General features: G+C 39.0%; 1 protein-coding gene across 3 annotated transcripts in view; it reads left to right on the forward strand.

Moving 5' to 3' along the window:
• The first annotated feature begins 235 nt into the window (after window positions 1-235).
• Window positions 236-19,089, forward strand: part of LOC137622385 (zinc finger protein 454-like) — a 215,934-nt gene continuing 197,080 nt past the window's right edge. For all 3 annotated transcript variants that reach the window (XM_068352998.1, XM_068352997.1, XM_068352996.1), the window contains exon 1: window positions 236-442. The gene's annotated coding sequence lies outside the window, so the exon portion shown is untranslated. The remainder of the gene's footprint in view (window positions 443-19,089) is intronic.

Here is a 19,089-nt window from a genome sequence, read left to right on the forward strand (position 1 = left end):
ACTAAGTTCATTTCAATACTGTCCAGTAGCTTGCATTTACATATAGTTAATCATCTTTAAATTATTCCTGATTGTGGATACAGAGTATTATAGTGTTATGGGAGTGTCCAATGTGTGGTCAGGTTTTTGGGGTTATTCAAATAATTTTAGAATCTTGTTATTGTGAGGCTGAAGTGTAAAGGGATGCTAGTTTTTTCTTACAATAGAAATTTCCTTTTGTTCCGTTGTAGTGGTTTCCGGACTGTGGCCAGATGCAGCACGCAAACTGGCTAGTGTCCGAATGCTGACCACTCCAACGTTCATGACACAATATGGTAAAATGGTGAAATATCCAAAAATCTAGGTAACAGGTCAAGAGAACTGGGCGCTGGGCACCACCGCTTGATTTTTTACTGGGCAAGGCGACATAGCTAGAACTGAAGTTGCTCAAGATTTTTCAGAGGTAAGCCATCTCACTTGTTACTAACATGCATGGAATCTAAATTGGTCGCTGTAAAGAGAACATTTACGGGAGAAGGAAACGCAATGGTTGTTGAAAATTACAGGGTGTATATTTCAAATTGAAATTAAATTAAGATAATTATAATAAAATAGAAAAAATATCACGGTTGGATAAAAACATGATTCCACATAAACAGTTATAATAGCCAACTCAAGTGTAGGTACTTGGGCTAAATTCAAATGTAATTTAACAGGTCACTTCAAATAGGATTAAAGGGATTATAAAATAGTATTACCTATCTCTACATTCTCACTTTAACATCAGAAAGAGGCCCCTCTTCTAGATTGCATAGTCACACAGGAAAAAAAAAAAAGTCAATATAAGTCATTTCTTTAACATCAAGGATGCTATTCACAATTTATGCTGCAAACTAGGCCAACTTAGTGAGTTTCAGTTCAATAAACATCATTAATAAATGTCTAAATTGTTTCACTGCATCACTGCTGAGAATTTATTCATTGCTGGATCACTACAGTATACAGTACCAAGTTCACAGTTTATAAGGTAGAGGAATGTTCACGTCACTCCAACAATTCTCTGGGTTAACAGGATACACAGAGTATGTTTGTTATAGAGTTGTTCCTGCTGTCCACTGTCTAGGCTAAGTCACAACTGTTTTTGTCAAATCTCCGTCCACTTGGGGATTTCTGTCCATAAGAACCGTCAAATGTCTGCAGAATGCGTCTCTACTTGATTGCAATTCTAGTTGCCATATCCAAGCTTTACAGAAAAAAAGAATATAATGAGACAAGGTTGAAGGACCAAAATATAAAAAACTAACATTCTAATGAAAAATATAAAGATTCAAGACATACAGTAATAAAATAATTTGTATTTTTCCCATCTAAAACTTTAATATTTTCACATTCCCCCCCATCCACTAGATCTTTGGTCCACTCAACATTGTCTCACGACTAGCAATAATGCCCTACACCAACTTCATACATTCAAGTGAATAAATTGTACCTTACAAAAACAATATCCATAGAAAGGTAGGATAATAAACTAGAAAAAGATTTAATTCATTATCCATCCCTTCAGCTACTTTTCAAATGATATATTATTATTATTATTATTACTATCCAAGCTACAACCCCAGTTGGAAAAGCAAGATGCTATAAGCCCAGGGGCTCCAACAGGGAAAAATAGCCCAGTGAGGAAAGGAAATAAGGAAATAAATAAATGAAGAGAACAAATTAACAATAAATCATTCTAAAAACAGTAACAACGTCAAAACAGACATGTCATATATAAACTATCAACAGCATCAAAAACAAATATGTCATAAATAAACTATAAAAAGACTCATGTCCGCCTGGTCAACAAAAAAGCATTTGCTCCAACTTTGAACTTTTGAAGTTCTACTGATTCAACCACCCGATTAGGAAGATCATTCCACAACTTGGTAACAGCTGGAATAAAACTTCTAGAGTACTGCGTAGTATTGAGTCTCGTGATGGAGAAGGCCTGGCTATTAGAATTAACTGCCTGCCTAGTATTACGAACAGGATAGAATTGTCCAGGGAGATCTGAATGTAAAGGATGGTCAGAGTTATGAAAAATCTTATGCAACATGCATAATGAACTAATTGAACGACGGTGCCAGAGATTAATATCTAGATCAGGAATAAGAAATTTAATAGACCGTAAGTTTCTGTCCAACAAATTAAGATGAGAATCAGCAGCTGAAGACCAAACAGGAGAACAATACTCAAAACAAGGTAGAATGAAAGAATTAAAACACTTCTTCAGAATAGATTGATCACCGAAAATCTTGAAAGACTTTCTCAATAAGCCTATTTTTTGTGCAATTGAAGAAGACACAGACCTTATATGTTTCTCAAAAGTAAATTTACTGTCGAGAATCACACCAAAAATTTTGAAAGAGTCATACAAATTTAAAGAAACATTATCAATACTGAGATCCGGATGTTGAGGAGCCACCGTCCTTGACCTACTTACAATCATACTTTGAGTTTTGTTAGGATTCAACTTCATACCCCATAATTTGCACCATGCACTAATTCTAGCTAAATCTCTATTAAGGGATTCACCAACCCTAGATCTACATTCAGGGGATGGAATTGATGCAAAGAGAGTAGCATCATCTGCATATGCAACAAGCTTGTTTTCTAGGCCAAACCACATGTCATGTGTATATAGTATGAAAAGTAATGGGCCAAGAACACTACCCTGTGGAACACCGGATATCACATTCCTATAATCACTATGGTGCCCATCAACAACAACTCTTTGAGATCTATTACTTAAAAAATCAATAATAATGCTAAGAAACAACCCACCCACTCCCAACTGTTTCAGTTTGAAAACAAGGGCCTCATGATTAACACGGTCAAAGGCAGCACTAAAATCAAGGCCAATCATACGAACTTCCCGACCACAATCAAGGGATTTCTGTACAGCATTGGAGATTGTAAGAAGGGCATCACATGCTCCAAGGCCTTTACGAAAACCAAATTGCAAACTAGGGAATAGATGATTACCTTCAGCAAACCTATTAAGACGTTTTGCCAGAAGACGTTAGGTACATTATTTGACAGTTTCATGATAAAAATGTGATAGGAATAGACGATAAACCATGAAACACAATAGTTATACAGTACACTACAACTGAAAATTAGAGTATCATCCATCCCTTCCAACAATGCTCCAATAACATACAATATAATAAATTACACTATTTACAGGAAACATTTCAGTATTACAGGTATACACCGTCATGAAACTATCCAGGAAAAAAATTCCAGTCCAAATCAATTTAAAAGAATACAAAACTTATGGATTTTGGACTACAGGTATTAAAGGATAATTAAAATTTACTAAATCTAATATAATTTTGTCACGGTCATGGGAAAATTTATAACAAATAATAAAACAATTGAACAAACCGTATACTATAGATTTCCTCACACAGCCTTCCAACTACCCCTATGTGGGAATAAAAAATGACAAATAAAAAGGTAATTACTATATGAAAACTAGATATAAAAAAGAATCTGTTCAGTGATTAATTCAGTGGGAGATTTATAGTTTCTCTGAGTCTCAAAATTCTTTCTTGGGACATGCGCCGGGATTCAGCAATCTGCTGGCGAGCCATATTAATTTCTTTGCAGCACCGGAGACAGGCTAAGTCGGCGAATCTCCAGGTACAAGCTGGGTGTCTGTAATCAATCGATAACCTCTCATTACAGTTGGTATTTGCGGGTTATCGACATTCTCTTGAGGTGAACCAGAGACAGAATCCGTAAACTCAGAAGAGGACAATAAAAATCCCGAAAAATCAGGTGATGACTCAAGTTCTGTTTCGGGCAACCCAAACAGTGTTGTAGCGTTCAGGTTAAATGCACCTGACTATGCCACTTCATCTTCGAGCTCTGACTGGTGTCTTAATCTACCTTCAGAATGTCAGAAAGTGTTTGAATTTTGAGGTGACTCAGGAATGAATGATAGTCCCCTCTCTGTAGTATTCATCTGGTCAGTGAAATGAGGCCTCCACTCCAGGACTCGAGGCTGAACTAAAGGTTGGTCAGGAACAGAACCTTTTGACCTCGTCCATGGGGGACTAAATCCACTAGAGGTGGGATTTTCAGGCAACAGTCGGTCGCCACAATCGGGTGGCAAAAAGCCAAGAAAGTCAAAGTCAGGATAAATAGAGACTGCTGAGTTAGAAATGAGGCTTGCTACATTAGCAGGTCTTGATCAGTTTGGACTGGAACTCTTGGAGCCAACAGAAAGTGGTTCCAACAACGAAATGATGGAAATTTCCTAGAATTCCTAACTCCTTGGAGGATGAACAACACCTTCCTCTCGGAAAAAGGAGGCTAGGAATTGGGGTGTTGGAAATTCAGGTATAGGAGAGTGAACCACCAATTCAGGAGTCAAAATCGGAGTTTCAAACATTTCAGTGGGACTGTTCTCCCACATTTGGAGACCAAACGATCTCGAAACGATTCAGGCTTTAATACAGGAGTCTCATCAAAATTTTCTGGAGGATATAACGAAGCATCCAGTGCTCTTTTCCTCTCATAAATCCTAGCTGGCTTAAGAATGAGCTTAGACTGAGTAATTGCTCTAGTAGGATGGTGACTTTTCCTTTGTCGTCGGGACTTGTTACAATCTTGGGACAAAAGGTATGATGCGACTACTGCAGGAGTCACCTTGACTACTAGAACCAGAACTCTCAGAGACTTCAGAGGAAGCTGGACTATCATCCATAAGTCCTGGACCTTACCGAGTCTCTGTTACAGGATCAGGACTCTTTGGATACCAGAGAAAGTGCCTCCTAAGATGAACTGGAGGTTCAAGCCTGGCCTTTAACTGGATATGATGATCTTTTTCCAGTTCTCCATCAGGCAGTCTCTGCAGCTCATAGGTGACCTTATTCTCGTGTACCTTAGTAACTCTGAATACCCCTTCAAACCTAACGATGAGCTTGTTCGTCAGAAGGTGCCCCAACTGGTGCACCATCTTAAGAACCAGAGAACCCTCCTTAAACAGTTTGTACTGAGTATGTCCTTCAGCCCATGGGTCTCTGTTTCTGCTGACAGCAGCGGGATACTATCAACATTGTGAGCGCCCTTCAGTATGTTCTCAGTATGGTCGGAATGGTTGTAGCTTAGAACTGCTCGCGATAAGTACTGGTCCCATTTCCAAGATTTCCCAGAAATCACCCTCAGTAACTCACCAATGGTACGGTTCACCTGCTCTGGAGTTGTTTTCACATGTACAACATTGTACCACTCCATCAACTCAGTAAATTCCTGGGAAATAAACTCAGGGCTGTTATCAGTCAATATCTAGACTGGAACATGAGGAATAGCAGGAAAAACTCTTGTCTTCAAGCGCCTGGCTCTTCTTATTTCTTATGGGTACTGCCATCACTCACTTGGAATAATGATCGACTAACATCAGACACCCAATAAAACCAGCACTGGTTGTTGGGAAACTCACAAGGTCCATAGCAACCAATTCAAAAGGAGAAGAGATCACTATTTTCAATGTTGGCGGGGCAACCACCTCCCTTGAAACTGTATAATTCTGACATTTCCAACATGTCCGGCACATATCCCTGATTACACTAATCAAAGATTTGTGCCAAACAAGTTGACGGAGCATTGCAGTCATTTTCCCGATCCCCCAGTGAGCATTCTGGAGGTGTGTCTTGGCAACTAGTCCTATCAGGACATTGAAGGTGACTACTGGGACTATTGGACCATCCGGGTTCTGCTTCACTAGCAGACCCTGGTGTACTTCCAGGTCAGACCAACATCTATAGGGCAGATAAGAGAGTGGAACCTGAAATACAGGAACCCCGGAGGAGATCATGTTGATGATAGATTGGATCTGTTGATGATCTCCTTGGATCTTGGCCACTTGGATAAAGGACAGAAGAGCATTCCCGGAGAACACTTCACGATCAGGTTCAAGGTCAGTTACCTTTATAACAGAGGTCTCGGTATACAGTGGGGAGACTGAGAGTACCTTAATAGACAACTGAAGAACAGCAGTGTGTCATACACCAACTGTTCTCAGGGTGAATCCAGTGTCAGGTAGGCTTCGTTCAGTAGATTCCTACCAAGAACAAAACAAAAGTTAATACCTTTGGCAGCTACCACCGCATAGTTAAACAGCGGTAGTCTCCACCCAGAAGGACACACCTCTAACTGAACGTAGCCTAGAATGCCAGTGCAGGAACCAGTCAACCCCTCTAACTTTTCTCCTGACAGTACCTGGTACTCTATGCCAAGTTGGCTCAGTACAGACTCACTTACAAGACAAACCTGTGCTCCTGTATCAACAAGAGCACAAAATAAGGTCTCCTGCATCAGTTCTATACCTACTGCCAAGTGTCGAGACACATGCGTACAACTGGACTGACGAGGTGCCTTTTCAGTCACGTACTGGATTATAGGACAATCCTCTGGTGCTTCCTGATCATCAGTGACTAAACCGTCAGTGTTAGGCACACAAGATTTTACCTCCGCCTTATGGCCCAGAATCACGTCAGTTGCAGGGACGTAATTACGGAGCTCGATCAAAGGGTTAAAATGCACTCTAGACAGACACTGGCATTGCACACAATGAAGCACAGTCACGGATGGATCACAATAGACTACAGGACAAGTGGGACCCCAATGGACCCAGATTTCCAAGTTCAATATCTTAGACGCTGCCAAGAGCAACCCTAGAGCTGGGATTGTACCTGGAAAATGCATTGCCTTGATCCTGTTCCTGCTAGTCTTGTCTAGGGCAAAACCTAGTCGACCAGCGTCCTTCAGAAATAGCTGAAGTAAGACATCCCAGAGCTTGGCTCCCTTCAGCCAAGAGTTGGGCATGACACCTGACCCTTCCATCCAGCAGTTCACGACTAGCTCCAAGGATTCTACCCCCCAGATGCTGATGCCTTGATGAGGAGGGGGGGGTGCTTAGGGATTAGCAGCTGGGCTCTAATGAACAGTGGGAACTACTTTCCCACTGGACCTCGGTGCCCAACTGTTGATCCAACTAAATCAGTCAACACTTTCTCTTTTCCTTTTGGTTATTTCTTTTTTCTCCCATCTCTTCCTTTTGGGCTTGAAATTGTTGACGACTTTGGCTTGTTTGATTATACTTTGGCTGCTGCTTTGGATTTGGCACAGTGTGGGATGGACGGCATTCCATCTCAACCTGTGCCAATTTAGACGCCATCACCCTCTGGCAGACCCCTTGGGTGCAGACCAAGTCTGTTAAGAGTCGGGCTACAGTGATCCAGTTGTAAGTCACCCATATTTGTGGGTAATGGGTGATGCCAGGCACGCCCACCTAAAGAGAGGCAGCCCCTCTGTAATAGAGTACTGGTCCCCGCTGAAGCCTCTTCTCGTGTTGGGCCACATGGGATAGGAGGACTGACATCCTCCGATAAGAGGTGGATAACCCGGCTTGCTCATACCAAAAAAACCTACCCCTCTGTTGACGACCTGGAAAATACAAAAATGTTCCTCGGTACAGACAGCTCCAACTCGGGTTTTGATATTGTTACATTAGAACCTTATTCACGTCATGTGAATGATAAGAAAACACTTGAGAACAAGAGAGAGAGAGAGAGAGTGAAAAATTATAACAGTACAGAAAGATATAGAAAAGTAGAAGCATTACCTGGTCACTATGAAGTAGTGAATTATGATTGATTGATTGATTGATTTAAGTGAATTATGAAAAATTTTTTTATCTTAGAATTTGAAAACGGAAGAAATGAGCGTGTAAATGTTTTTAAAGCTAATAGGGAAATAGTTACTTTATTAGGAGGGCAGCCAAAAATTCTATCCCAGGGAAATGGAAGTCTATTGATAGAGACACTATCCCCATTACAAGGTGCAAGGTTAAAAACACTTACAACATTGAATGGTCATAGTGTAAAATGCATTTCGCACCCTACTTTCAACCAGAGTAGAGGTGTGATATATGCTCAAGAATTGCTGGATATAGAGAAAAAGAAATTGAGGAGACACTGAGAAGTCAAGGAGTAGTAAAAGTAGCCAGAATGAGAAAGTAAGTTGGAGAACAACGTATTCCTCTTGCTACTTTGATTGTAACATTTGATCAATGCAGATTACCAAATGTTATAAAAGCTGGTTTGCTATCTTTGAAGGTAAAACCATATATCCCTTCACCATTGCAATGTTATCATTGCCAAATGTCTGACCATTGAAGCCAGAAATGCAAGGAAAAGCTAAATAATAAGGCAGCTGTTTGTGCCAACTGTGGAAAAAGTAGTCATGAAGTATGCATAGAAAACCCTAATTGCATACATTGTGGGGAAGCACACCCAGCTACATCTAAAAGCTGTGTTAAGTTTATTTTTGAAAAAGAAATTCAGGCCATTAGGATCATGGAAAGGGTTAATTTTAAAGAGGGTCGTAAAAGAGCTCTTGAAAAGCAGATAAGACCAGGGCAACCTTTTTCAATGGTTTTGAAGAAACACTTGCCAAATCACACTGACAAAAATTATATCTCCTCATCTAAGATAAAGAAACAAATGAAAGTAGTTAAAGGGGTTGAGAGTCCCATTGAAAATTTATTTCCAGAAATTGTAGAAAAATCAAAACAGATACTTAAAGATCTGAAAATTATTCAAAAGCCAACTACTCCGATTCTAAACAATAGTACAAACCTCTCTGAGGTTGTGTCCTTGCCTGATCTGATGGAGGTTCCACTTGAAACCAATTTACCTGGTGAACCTGTAGTGGGGAAGGTGCAAAAACCTGATATAACAACCTTTTAATCGCAAAAGAGAGAGATATCCATCTCTCTCGCCTCCTACCATAAGAGACATTAAAGTCACGACCTCAAGTAAATATGATATCTTTTCTGCTGATGTTTCTGATCAACTAGAAGGTAAATTGAACCAATCAGAAATTCAAGTTGAGGTCCACCATCCTCCTCAACAATTAGATCAAAAGGGCACAAAGAAAAAGAGGAACACAAAACATACTATATCAAGATCCTCTCTAGAGATACCACCGGGAAATATTGTTAGATCAAATATTGCCAATTGGAAGACTTCATCTAAGGTGTCTTCCAAAAAATAAACCATAGTTTTTTCCTCCATTCTGCAATGGAATTGCCAGGGTTCAAAGGCAAAATATGAACAACTTAAGCTCCTCATATGTGAGCACTCCCCTATAACTGTAAGTCTACAAGAAAGCAAGCTCGATGCTAATACTCCTTGTCCTCGAGAGTATGTTAGCTATAGGACACCATATGATCAACGAGGAGGTAGCCATGGGGAAGTCTTATATACGTTCCTCGAGATGTTCCCCAAATATCTTTGTCTATCTGTACCCCTCTGCAGGCAGTTGTTGTACAGATTAATATAGGGAGAAAGTACACAATATGTTCTCTTTACTTGCCTCCAAATGATAACATCTCATATGATAATATAGTAGAGATGATTAAACCACTCCCACAACCTTTTCTCTTACTAGGAGATCTTAATAGTAGACATCCTTTATGGGGTGATGTTTTGGCAAATGCAAGGGATAATATTATATCGTCAATTTTGGAGAGTGAAGATGTCGGATTCCTTAATAGAGGAGAGCCCACACATTTTCATGTTCAGACAGTTACCTTGTCCTGCATTAACCTATCAATTGCAAGCTCTTAACTGTCTTCCCGATTTTAATTGGAGAACATTAGATGATTGGCTTACTAGTGATCATGCAGCAGTCATTATAAACACAAACAATGGTCCACCTTTACAGAGATCGCCTCGATAGAATGTTGATAAGGCGGACTGGGATAGATTTCGTGAGTTAAGTGAAATTGAAGGTAATGCAGAACAGTTTGAAAGTGCTGATGATGCCATAGACTTACTTGATGGAACTCTTCACACAGCAGGGGTTAATTCCATTCCCAAATTTCCTCAATCTACAGGAGGTATGGAAAATTATTTCAAGATCTGCAAATTTCTTCAGAGGAAGGTAGGAACGATCGCACCTGGATATATATCTCGATTCGTTAAGAAAAGTTACTTGATAAAGGCCAAGTCATTCACACAGTCTGTTATATTTTCCAATTTGAAGACAGTAAATGATGATATGAAATTGGACATCAAACCCCATCTAAACCTTAGCTATGGAAGGGGAGTGGTTTTCAATAGGGATCTATATGAATTTACTGAAGAGGAGATATTGGCTATGTGTCCACTATCAGTGTGGAAAGTACATAAAGCACCTGCAACATCAATGATTGTTCTTACTTTCCAGAATGCTGATGTACCTTTCCACATAGACATAGAAAATGAAAGGATTAGAGTTCAACCTTTTAAGCAGAAGCCACTGCAATGTTATAATTGCTTTAAATTTGGGCATCCTTCCAAAGTTTGCAAGAATGATAAAATTTGTAATACTTTCTCCAATATTTACCATGGGGAATGTACACATGAGGCAAGGTGCTTAAACTGCAACTCTAATCATAAATCTAATGATAGGAGCTGCCAGTTTTATAAGTTAGAAGAGGCTGCCCTCAATAAATCAATTATTGAACATGTAAGTGTGGGGTATGCCAAGAGATTATTAAATAAATCTAATACCTATGCAAAGACATTGAAAACAGGAGAAAAAGTTCCTCGGGAATCATCTCACCCACCTACTACTGTAGGTAGTTTTCGAAAAAGGAATTCACCATCTATTGATGAAGTGCTGCATAAGAAAAGAATATCTCCTCCTAAAGATTTCTCATTGAGTATCAACAAAAAGACATTGCCCTCCACTATCAAACCTTTGTCCCCCATTACAAAGGATAGTACTAACCTCTCCCAGTCCATATCCTTGCCTGATTTAATGGAGATTCTACCTGAAACTAAGTTATCAGGTGTACCTGTAGTGGGGAAGGTACAAAAACCTGGTAACTCACAACCTATTAATCGTAAAAGAGAGAGACCTCCATCTCTCTCACCCCCTTCCATAAGAAATATTAGAGATATGACATCAAATAAATATGATGTATTGTCTGTTGATGTTTCCGGTCAACCAGAAGACAATTTAAATAAATCAGAAATTCAAGTTGAGGTCCACCATCCACCTCAACAAATAGATCAAAAGGATACTAAGAAAAACACAATCGTAAAACCCAATATAATAAGACCATCTCTGAAGAAACCTACAGGAAATAATGTTAGATTAAAAACTGCTAATGGGAAGACCTCATCCAAGATGTCTTCCAGAAATAATCCATAGTTTTCTCCTCCATTTTGTAATGGAACTGTCAGGGTTTAAGGGCGAGATTTGAAGAGCTTAAGCTTCTAATTCATGAACATTCCCCTATAATTGTATGTCTACAGGAAAGTATGCTTGATGCTAACACTCCTAGTCCTCGAGAGTATGTTAGCTATAGAACACCATATAATCATCAAGCAGGGAGCCATGGCGGAAGTCTCATGTACGTTCGTCGAGATGTTCCCCAAATACCTATCTCTATACCTACAACCCTGCAGGCAGTGGTTGTACAAATTGATATAGCGAGAAAATATACAATATGCTCTCTGTACTTACCTCCAAATGATAATATTTTATATGATGATATAGCAGAGGTCATTCAACAACTCCCTCAACTATTTCTCTTACTGGGAGATATGAATGGTAAACATCCTTTGTAGGGTGATGTTTTGGCAAACACAAGGGGCAATATTATCTCGATCAATTGTGGAGAATGAGTATGTGGGACTCCTTAATACAGGAGAGCTCACGCACTTCCATGTTCAGACAGGTACCTTGTCAGGCATTGACCTTTCAATATCAAGCTCTAACTGCCTTCTTGATTTTGATTGGGGAACATTAGATGATTGGCATACTAGTGATCGTGCACCAATCACTATAAACACCAACAAGGGTCCGCCTTTAGAAAGATCGCCACGATGGAATCTTGACAAGGCAGACTGGGTTAAATTTTGTGAGCTAAGTGAAATCGAAGGGAGTGCAGAACAGTTTGAAAGTATTGATGATACCATAGACCTACTGAATGGAACTCTCCATACAGCAGGAATCAATTCGGTTCCCAAAACCACAGGACTATTCAAAAGACGACCAGTCCTGTGGTGGTCTTCAGAATTAACTGCCTTGCACAGAGTCACCAGAAAATCTCTGACTAGATTGCGTAGACGCCGTACGGATGAAAATTTGATAACGTACAAAAAGTGTAGAGCACAGTTTCATCGTGCCATGAAAGAAGCTAGAAGCCAATCTTGGTGGCTTTTGTTTCCTCCATTAATAGTAGAACACCACCATCTTCTGTATGGAGGAAAGTAAAAAAGATTGCAGGCAAATTCACCCCAAACCCACCACCTGTGTTGAAAGTGAATGGTCAGGATGTGACTGAAGGAAATGAAGTTAGCAATGCCCTGGCTGATCATTTTTCAAATGTATCGTGCAAGAGTGTAGCAGCTCCTGGTCACCAGTACAGGAGCATTGAAGAAAAGGAAATTTTAAACTTTGCAACAGGAAGGGAAGAGTAATATAATTCTCCTTTCACTGAAAGAGAATATGATTTGGCACTTTGCATTTGTAATGATACAGCCCCTGGACCCGATGGAATTCCATATGCAATGATTAAACATGTACATTTTAATACAAAGTTATTTATTTTAAGCATTATTAATAGAATATGGCATGATCATAGTTATCCAAGTGTTTGGGAACTAGCCATTATTTTAGCCTTTTTAAAACCCAGTAGGGACAAGTTTTTAGCCGCAAACTACCAACCTATTGCATTGACATCTTGTTTATGTAAAATTATGGAGAAGATGGTCAATGCAAGACTGATGTGGTACCTTGAAAGGAAAGGTATTCAATCACCGACTCAATGTGGATTCAGAAAAATGCACTCAACGACTGATGTGTTAAGACTTGAGTCCTCTATTTGTGAAGCATTTGCTTTCAAACAACACCATGTGACAGTCTTTTTTTTTACCTTGAAAAGGCATATGATACCACTTGGAGATATGGTACACTTAAAACAATTCATGAATTGGGATTGAGAGGAGAGCTGCCACTATTTATTCAGGCATTTCTTTTAAATAGAGTTTTTCAAGTGAGAGTGGGGGAAGCTCTATCAGAGAGTAAGTGTCAGGAAGAAGGAGTTCCTCAGGGGAGTGTGCTGAGTGTAACTCTTTTTGCACTAGCAATTAATGGGATATCCTTTTGTCATTCCCTTGGATGTTCTCTCAACATTATTTGTGGATGATCTCTCAATATTATTTGCTGAAGTTAGAATGGCAATGGTTGAGAGAAAAATACAACTCTCAATTGACAAAATTATCCAGTGGGCCGATATGAATGGATTTAAGTTCTCGACAAGTAAGACTACTTTTTTCCATTTTTGTCGTATCCGGGGAGTACATCCAGACCCAGATATATACATTAAAGGTCAACGGATACCATGTGCAAAAGAAGCTAAATTTTTAGGTTTAATATTTGATTGTAGGCTTACATGGGTTTCCCACTTAAAAGCATTAAAAGCTAAATGTCTCGAGGCTGAATATTTTAAAAATATTGTCCCATACATCATGGGGGGCAGATCGCAATACTAATTTGAAATTATACAAGGCCTTGATTTTTTCCAAAATCAGTTACTGATGTGAAATATACTCCGCAGCAACCCCAAGCCAGTTAAAGATATAAGATTCAATACATCATGGTGGTATTAGATTGTCCACAGGAGCGTTTAAAACATCACCTATCCCAAATCTTCTTGTTGATGATGGAGAGTTACCTCTAGATCTTTACCGAATTTCTGCTATTATTTGGTATTGGTTTAGATTGCAAAGGGTCCCCAATTCTTTAGCCTTTCAGACTGCAAGCCTTGTGAGAGACATTGTACTTTGAGTTGCACCCAAAATCTCCTCAACCTTATGGGTTTCGGGTTTTTAAACAGTCTTGATATGATTAGAATTAGGGTGCTTCCATTTAAAGTATCATCAACACTTCCATGGAAATTACCAGAGATATATTTTTGTAAATATTTATTGGAGTTAAGAAGAATATGACTGACTTAGAATCCAGGTCTCTTTTTATGGATCATATTGCAGAACATAGAAGATCGACTTTTATATATACTGATGGCTCCAAATCTGATGCTGGCGTCGGATTTGGAGTACATAGTAATGGTTTTAATTGTAGAGGTGTATTTCCTCTAACAGCTTCAATATTTACTGCCAAACTGTATGGCATACTAACCGCTGTTGAGAAAATAGTGTTGGAAAAGGAGGGTAATTTTTCCATTTTTAGTGATGCAAGGAGTGTCCTTCAAGCTTTAGAAGTTTTTAATCCAAGTAACCATTTAGTTTTAAAGATTTTAGAATGGCTTTTTATTATTGGAAGGAGAGGTGTAATGGTTCGATTTTGTTGGGTTCCAGCACATGTAGGTGTGTGTGGGAATGAGAAGGCAGATTCATTGGCGAAGAATGCAGCATCAGAGTTGGTGCAAAGAAGGTATCCCATTCCCTGTAATGACTTCCTACCTAACATCAATATATTGCTTTGCAATAAATGGCAACAGTACTGGGATAGTCTAGATGGCAATAAAATGAGAGAAGTAACAAATATCATATCTCCTTGGAGGTATGCCATGATGCCCCGAAAATGTGATACGTGTCTTTGTCGTCTCCGTATTGGTTTCACTCGGTTGACACACGAGTTTCTGCTGAAGGGCCAACACCGACCCTAATGTGATGACTGTTTGGTACCTCTAACAGTGAGGCATTTGTTGACCGAATGCCCCAATTATAATAACTTAAGGAATAGATATTTATTTAAGGCTCAAGGTGAGGGTGGCAGGTTTCATCCTTGCCAAGATTCTTGGACATGATGTGTCCTACGATGCAAGTGGCATTTTTAGATTTATTTGAGAAGCAGGTCTTCTGAAAACTATTTAACTTTTACAATGACATAAAACTTTTATGGTTTTAATTGAATATTCTTTTATTTATATATATATATATATATATATATATATATATATATATATATATATATATATATATATATATATATATATATATCTAAATGATATTGGCGTCAATGATCTTAGATGTCAGGATGCCTGAAAACTTTAAATTAATCAGTCAATCAATCCACACTCTTCAACCCCGCCACCTGAAATATCAGGGACTTCAGCCGAGTTGCCAGGTCAATGACAACCGTGACGAGGCTCTCCACATCCCGACTATGCCTCCTCTTATCCTTTAGACCCATGGTTGTTGATGGTGCCATATCTAAAGTTGGGTGCTTCCCAGGTCTGGGCACCAAACCGTATATATTTATATATATATATATATATATATATATATATATATATATAAATATATATATATATATATATATATATATATATATATATATGTATATGTATATATATATATATATATATATATATATATATATGTATATGTATATATATATATATATATATATATATATATATATATATATATGTATATATATATATATATATATATATATATATATACATATATATATATATATATATATATATATATATATATATATATATGTATATATATATATATATATATATATATATATATATATATATATATATATATATATATATATACATATATATATATATGTATATATATATATGTATATATATATATATATGTATATATATATATGTATATATATATATATATATATATATATATATATATATATATATATATATATATATATATATATTAGTGAAAAATCAATTTTTGGGTGAGAGTGCCATGTCGTCCTGATGGAAGGGTTCCTTTAGTTAGCCTTCTAAGGGACATTTGCTACAGTGATACTCTCAGAATTAAACCGAAGGTCTCCAGGATTCTAACTCCTGGCGCGAGTATCCAATAAAGGATATCGCATAATATCGGGACGAATTCTTGATACGACACATAGCAATCTTCACCCTGAATAGATTTAACTCTTTGATGTAAGGCGGAAGAGTGGCAAAAGAAGTGGGTGCCGTTCTAGGTACCCAGTGAACCTCCTTCCCTACTTCTACCACGACGCCATTCCTTTTCTTGTCATTAAGCAGAAATGACTTCAGATAAAGTAATTTTGGGAGGGGTCAGCAAAAGGGTGGGTCCATCAGTATGACATGGTACTCTCACCCAAAAATAGATTTTTCACTTTGGTCAAAATCCATTTTTTGGTCTCAGGCCATGTCGTCCTGTTGGAAGCATACTAGAGAATTGTCTTGAAATTACTATTAGCTGTTGGTTTGTGTATGTGCCTTCCACCTTAAATATATTTCCTTATTGGTCTACTAGACCTGTATGTGAAATTCCAGAGATCTGTCATTTCCACTAAGCCTGCAGGAAAAATGTCGATATCGACAATAAGGATTCAAGGTTTGTATTTCCGTAGGAACATACAGGGAAAACTTTGGAGCTCACCTTTTTTACTTACCATGAGAATGTAAGATTCGTTCTTTTGGAAATCATTATTATTTCAAGTTATAATTACTATACAGGGATTAAATAAAACTCAAGTATATATTTTATTAGTCTATAACAGAGGCAGCAGTAATAAGACACAAATACATTTTATGTATTTTATTTGCAACTAATTTATCAAATGAAGTTACAGTACAACAAAGTATGAATCTTATCCAGCATTACAACACATCAAAGTCCATATTTTCTCGTGTAGAAAAAATATATAAATACATTATCAGAATACAGTAACGCCACTCAATGGAGATGTGAAACCGAATCTATCTGACATGATCAGATGTTCGAAAATGCATAAACACTGTGACGCAAACGTTCACCTGCACTGGTGTATTGGTCAGATATGCACCTACGTAAAACAGTATGTTTAATCATAGCTATGATCTGCATTAGGGGATAGGTATACCTATGATCCCGATGCAGTGTAAAGTCCCAAAACAGTCCACGGTTCATCGCAGCACTAGACGACAGGTGTTTTGACACTACCCACCGTCACCACAAAGTGTTTTATTTCATGTAGTACTTGCTTTGCGTAATGTTTGTAGAAGACCCTGGATGATCTCCACCCAGTGTATGAGCGAAGTCTTTCAAAGTCCATATGTTGAAAGAAGTTCAACAAAGAAGCAACTTTCCTCGGATCGTGACCTGCGAGTGTACTGTCAGGATCCTCTCTGCGAATAAAGTAGGTGAGCTTTCCTCTCAGTTGTCTTAAAGATATGTTTGATCCTGAGGTTTCTCCCCTGAAGAGCAGTCCTCCCTTGAAGTTTAAAGTTCTTCTAAGATAGACCTTAAGACACTCTACTGGGCACATGAGGCATCTTCCTTCAATGGACAGATTCTCCAAGGACCCCACCACTTGATGGGTAGCTTGTTCTTGGCAAGAAAGGCAGGATCAGGAAAAAGATTCAGTTCTCTTAAGTCTAGGAACTGAATATGGCCTTCGTGTCTAGGTAAGGCCACTATTTCACTAACTCTAGCCCCTGAGGCTATTGCAAAAAGAAAAATGACTTTGTGTTAAATCCTTTAGAGTAAAATCCTCATTGTCTAGGTTCAAAGCATAGTGCAAGACTTTGTCCAAAGACCACGTGATGGGCTTTGGTTGGGTTGCTGACTTGAGTCTAGCGCATTCTTTCGGGATCTTATTAAAGATTTCACCTGAGAGGTCCAGGCCTTGTTCGTGTAGGTGTATGAAGAATGCGAGACAGAAATCTATCGATATCTCTGTCGGTCTCCTTGTTTTCACAAAGGAAACCCATTTCTTCCATGACGATTCATATTGTCTTCTAGTCAAACTTGACTTGTACTCCTCGATGAAGTCAACTTTATCCTGCGAGATTCCAAACTTTTTGTTCGCAGCTAGGGCGAGAAAATCATGAGATGTAGGTTGTTGGTTCTCGAGTATGAAGCGTAGCCAGTCGACTTCTGGACTAGTTGAGATAATACTGGATCCGGCAGAGGAAACAGCTTCAGTTTCAGCTCAAGGACTAGAGGGAACCTATTGCTTTTGGGCCACTTGGGGGCCACTACTGCTGCTGTCCCTCTGAGGGTTTGTAGCTTGTCGAGGACTCTTAGCAGGAGATTGGTTGGTGGAAACAGGTAAATGCGATTCCACCTGTTCCATTCGATGGATATGGCGTCCATCGCTTCTGCTTGAGGGTCCATATAAGGGGCTACGTAACTAGGTAGTTTCTTGTTGTCGCTCGTTGCTAAGAGGTCGATCTGCAGTTCCGGGACTTTTTCCGCGATGAAGGAGAATGAGTCTGTGTCTAGGGACCCTTCTTTCTCTATGGGCTTTCGCCTGGAAAGAGCGTCCGCCGTCACATTGCGGAACCCTTGTGCGTGAACTGCTGATTGATGCCATCCCTTCCTCCTTGCCAGGTAGAAGATGGCTAACATCACATGGTTGATGTGAGGTGATCTTTAGCCTTGTCGATTTAAACACTGAAGGATCTTAGCTTATCGAGGACTCTTAGCAGGATTGGTTGGTGGAAACAGGTAAATGTGATTCCACCTGTTCCATTCGATGGACATGGCTTCCATCGTCTCTGCTTGAGGGTCCATATAAGAGGCTACGTAACGAGGTATTTTCTTGTTGTCACTCGTTGCTAAGAGGTCGATCTGCAGTTCCGGGACTTTTTTCGCGATGAAGGAGAAGGAGTCTGCGTCTAGGGACCCTTCTGCAGAAGGGTCCATATGTGTTGCAAAGTAAGCATCCTAAACTTGTTGTTCTCAGTGAACTTGAGTGGAGACAAGTCTAGAATATCTCTGAGTTTGTCTGAGTCTTTCTTGGGAACACAAAACAGCCTTCTCTGGAACTTGATGGACTTCGCTTTCCTTATTACCGTGTTCAAGAGTTCTGAGGTATATTCTTCTAACAAGGGGGTGGAGTGTTGGAAGAATTCTGGAAAACGGGGTGGAGTTCTGCTCCATTTCCAACAAAGTCCATTCGTGATTAGGCTGTGGGCCCAGGGATCGAAGGTCCAGGGTTCCCGAAAGTGATGCAGTCTGCCCCCTACCTGGAACCCCTCATTGCTTAGGGGGTCCTGCGGGTTTGTTTCCTTGACCATGTCCTCCTTGG

The sequence above is a fragment of the Palaemon carinicauda genome, chromosome 29, assembly GCF_036898095.1.
Source record: "Palaemon carinicauda isolate YSFRI2023 chromosome 29, ASM3689809v2, whole genome shotgun sequence".
NCBI classification, from domain to species: Eukaryota; Metazoa; Arthropoda; class Malacostraca; order Decapoda; family Palaemonidae; genus Palaemon; species Palaemon carinicauda.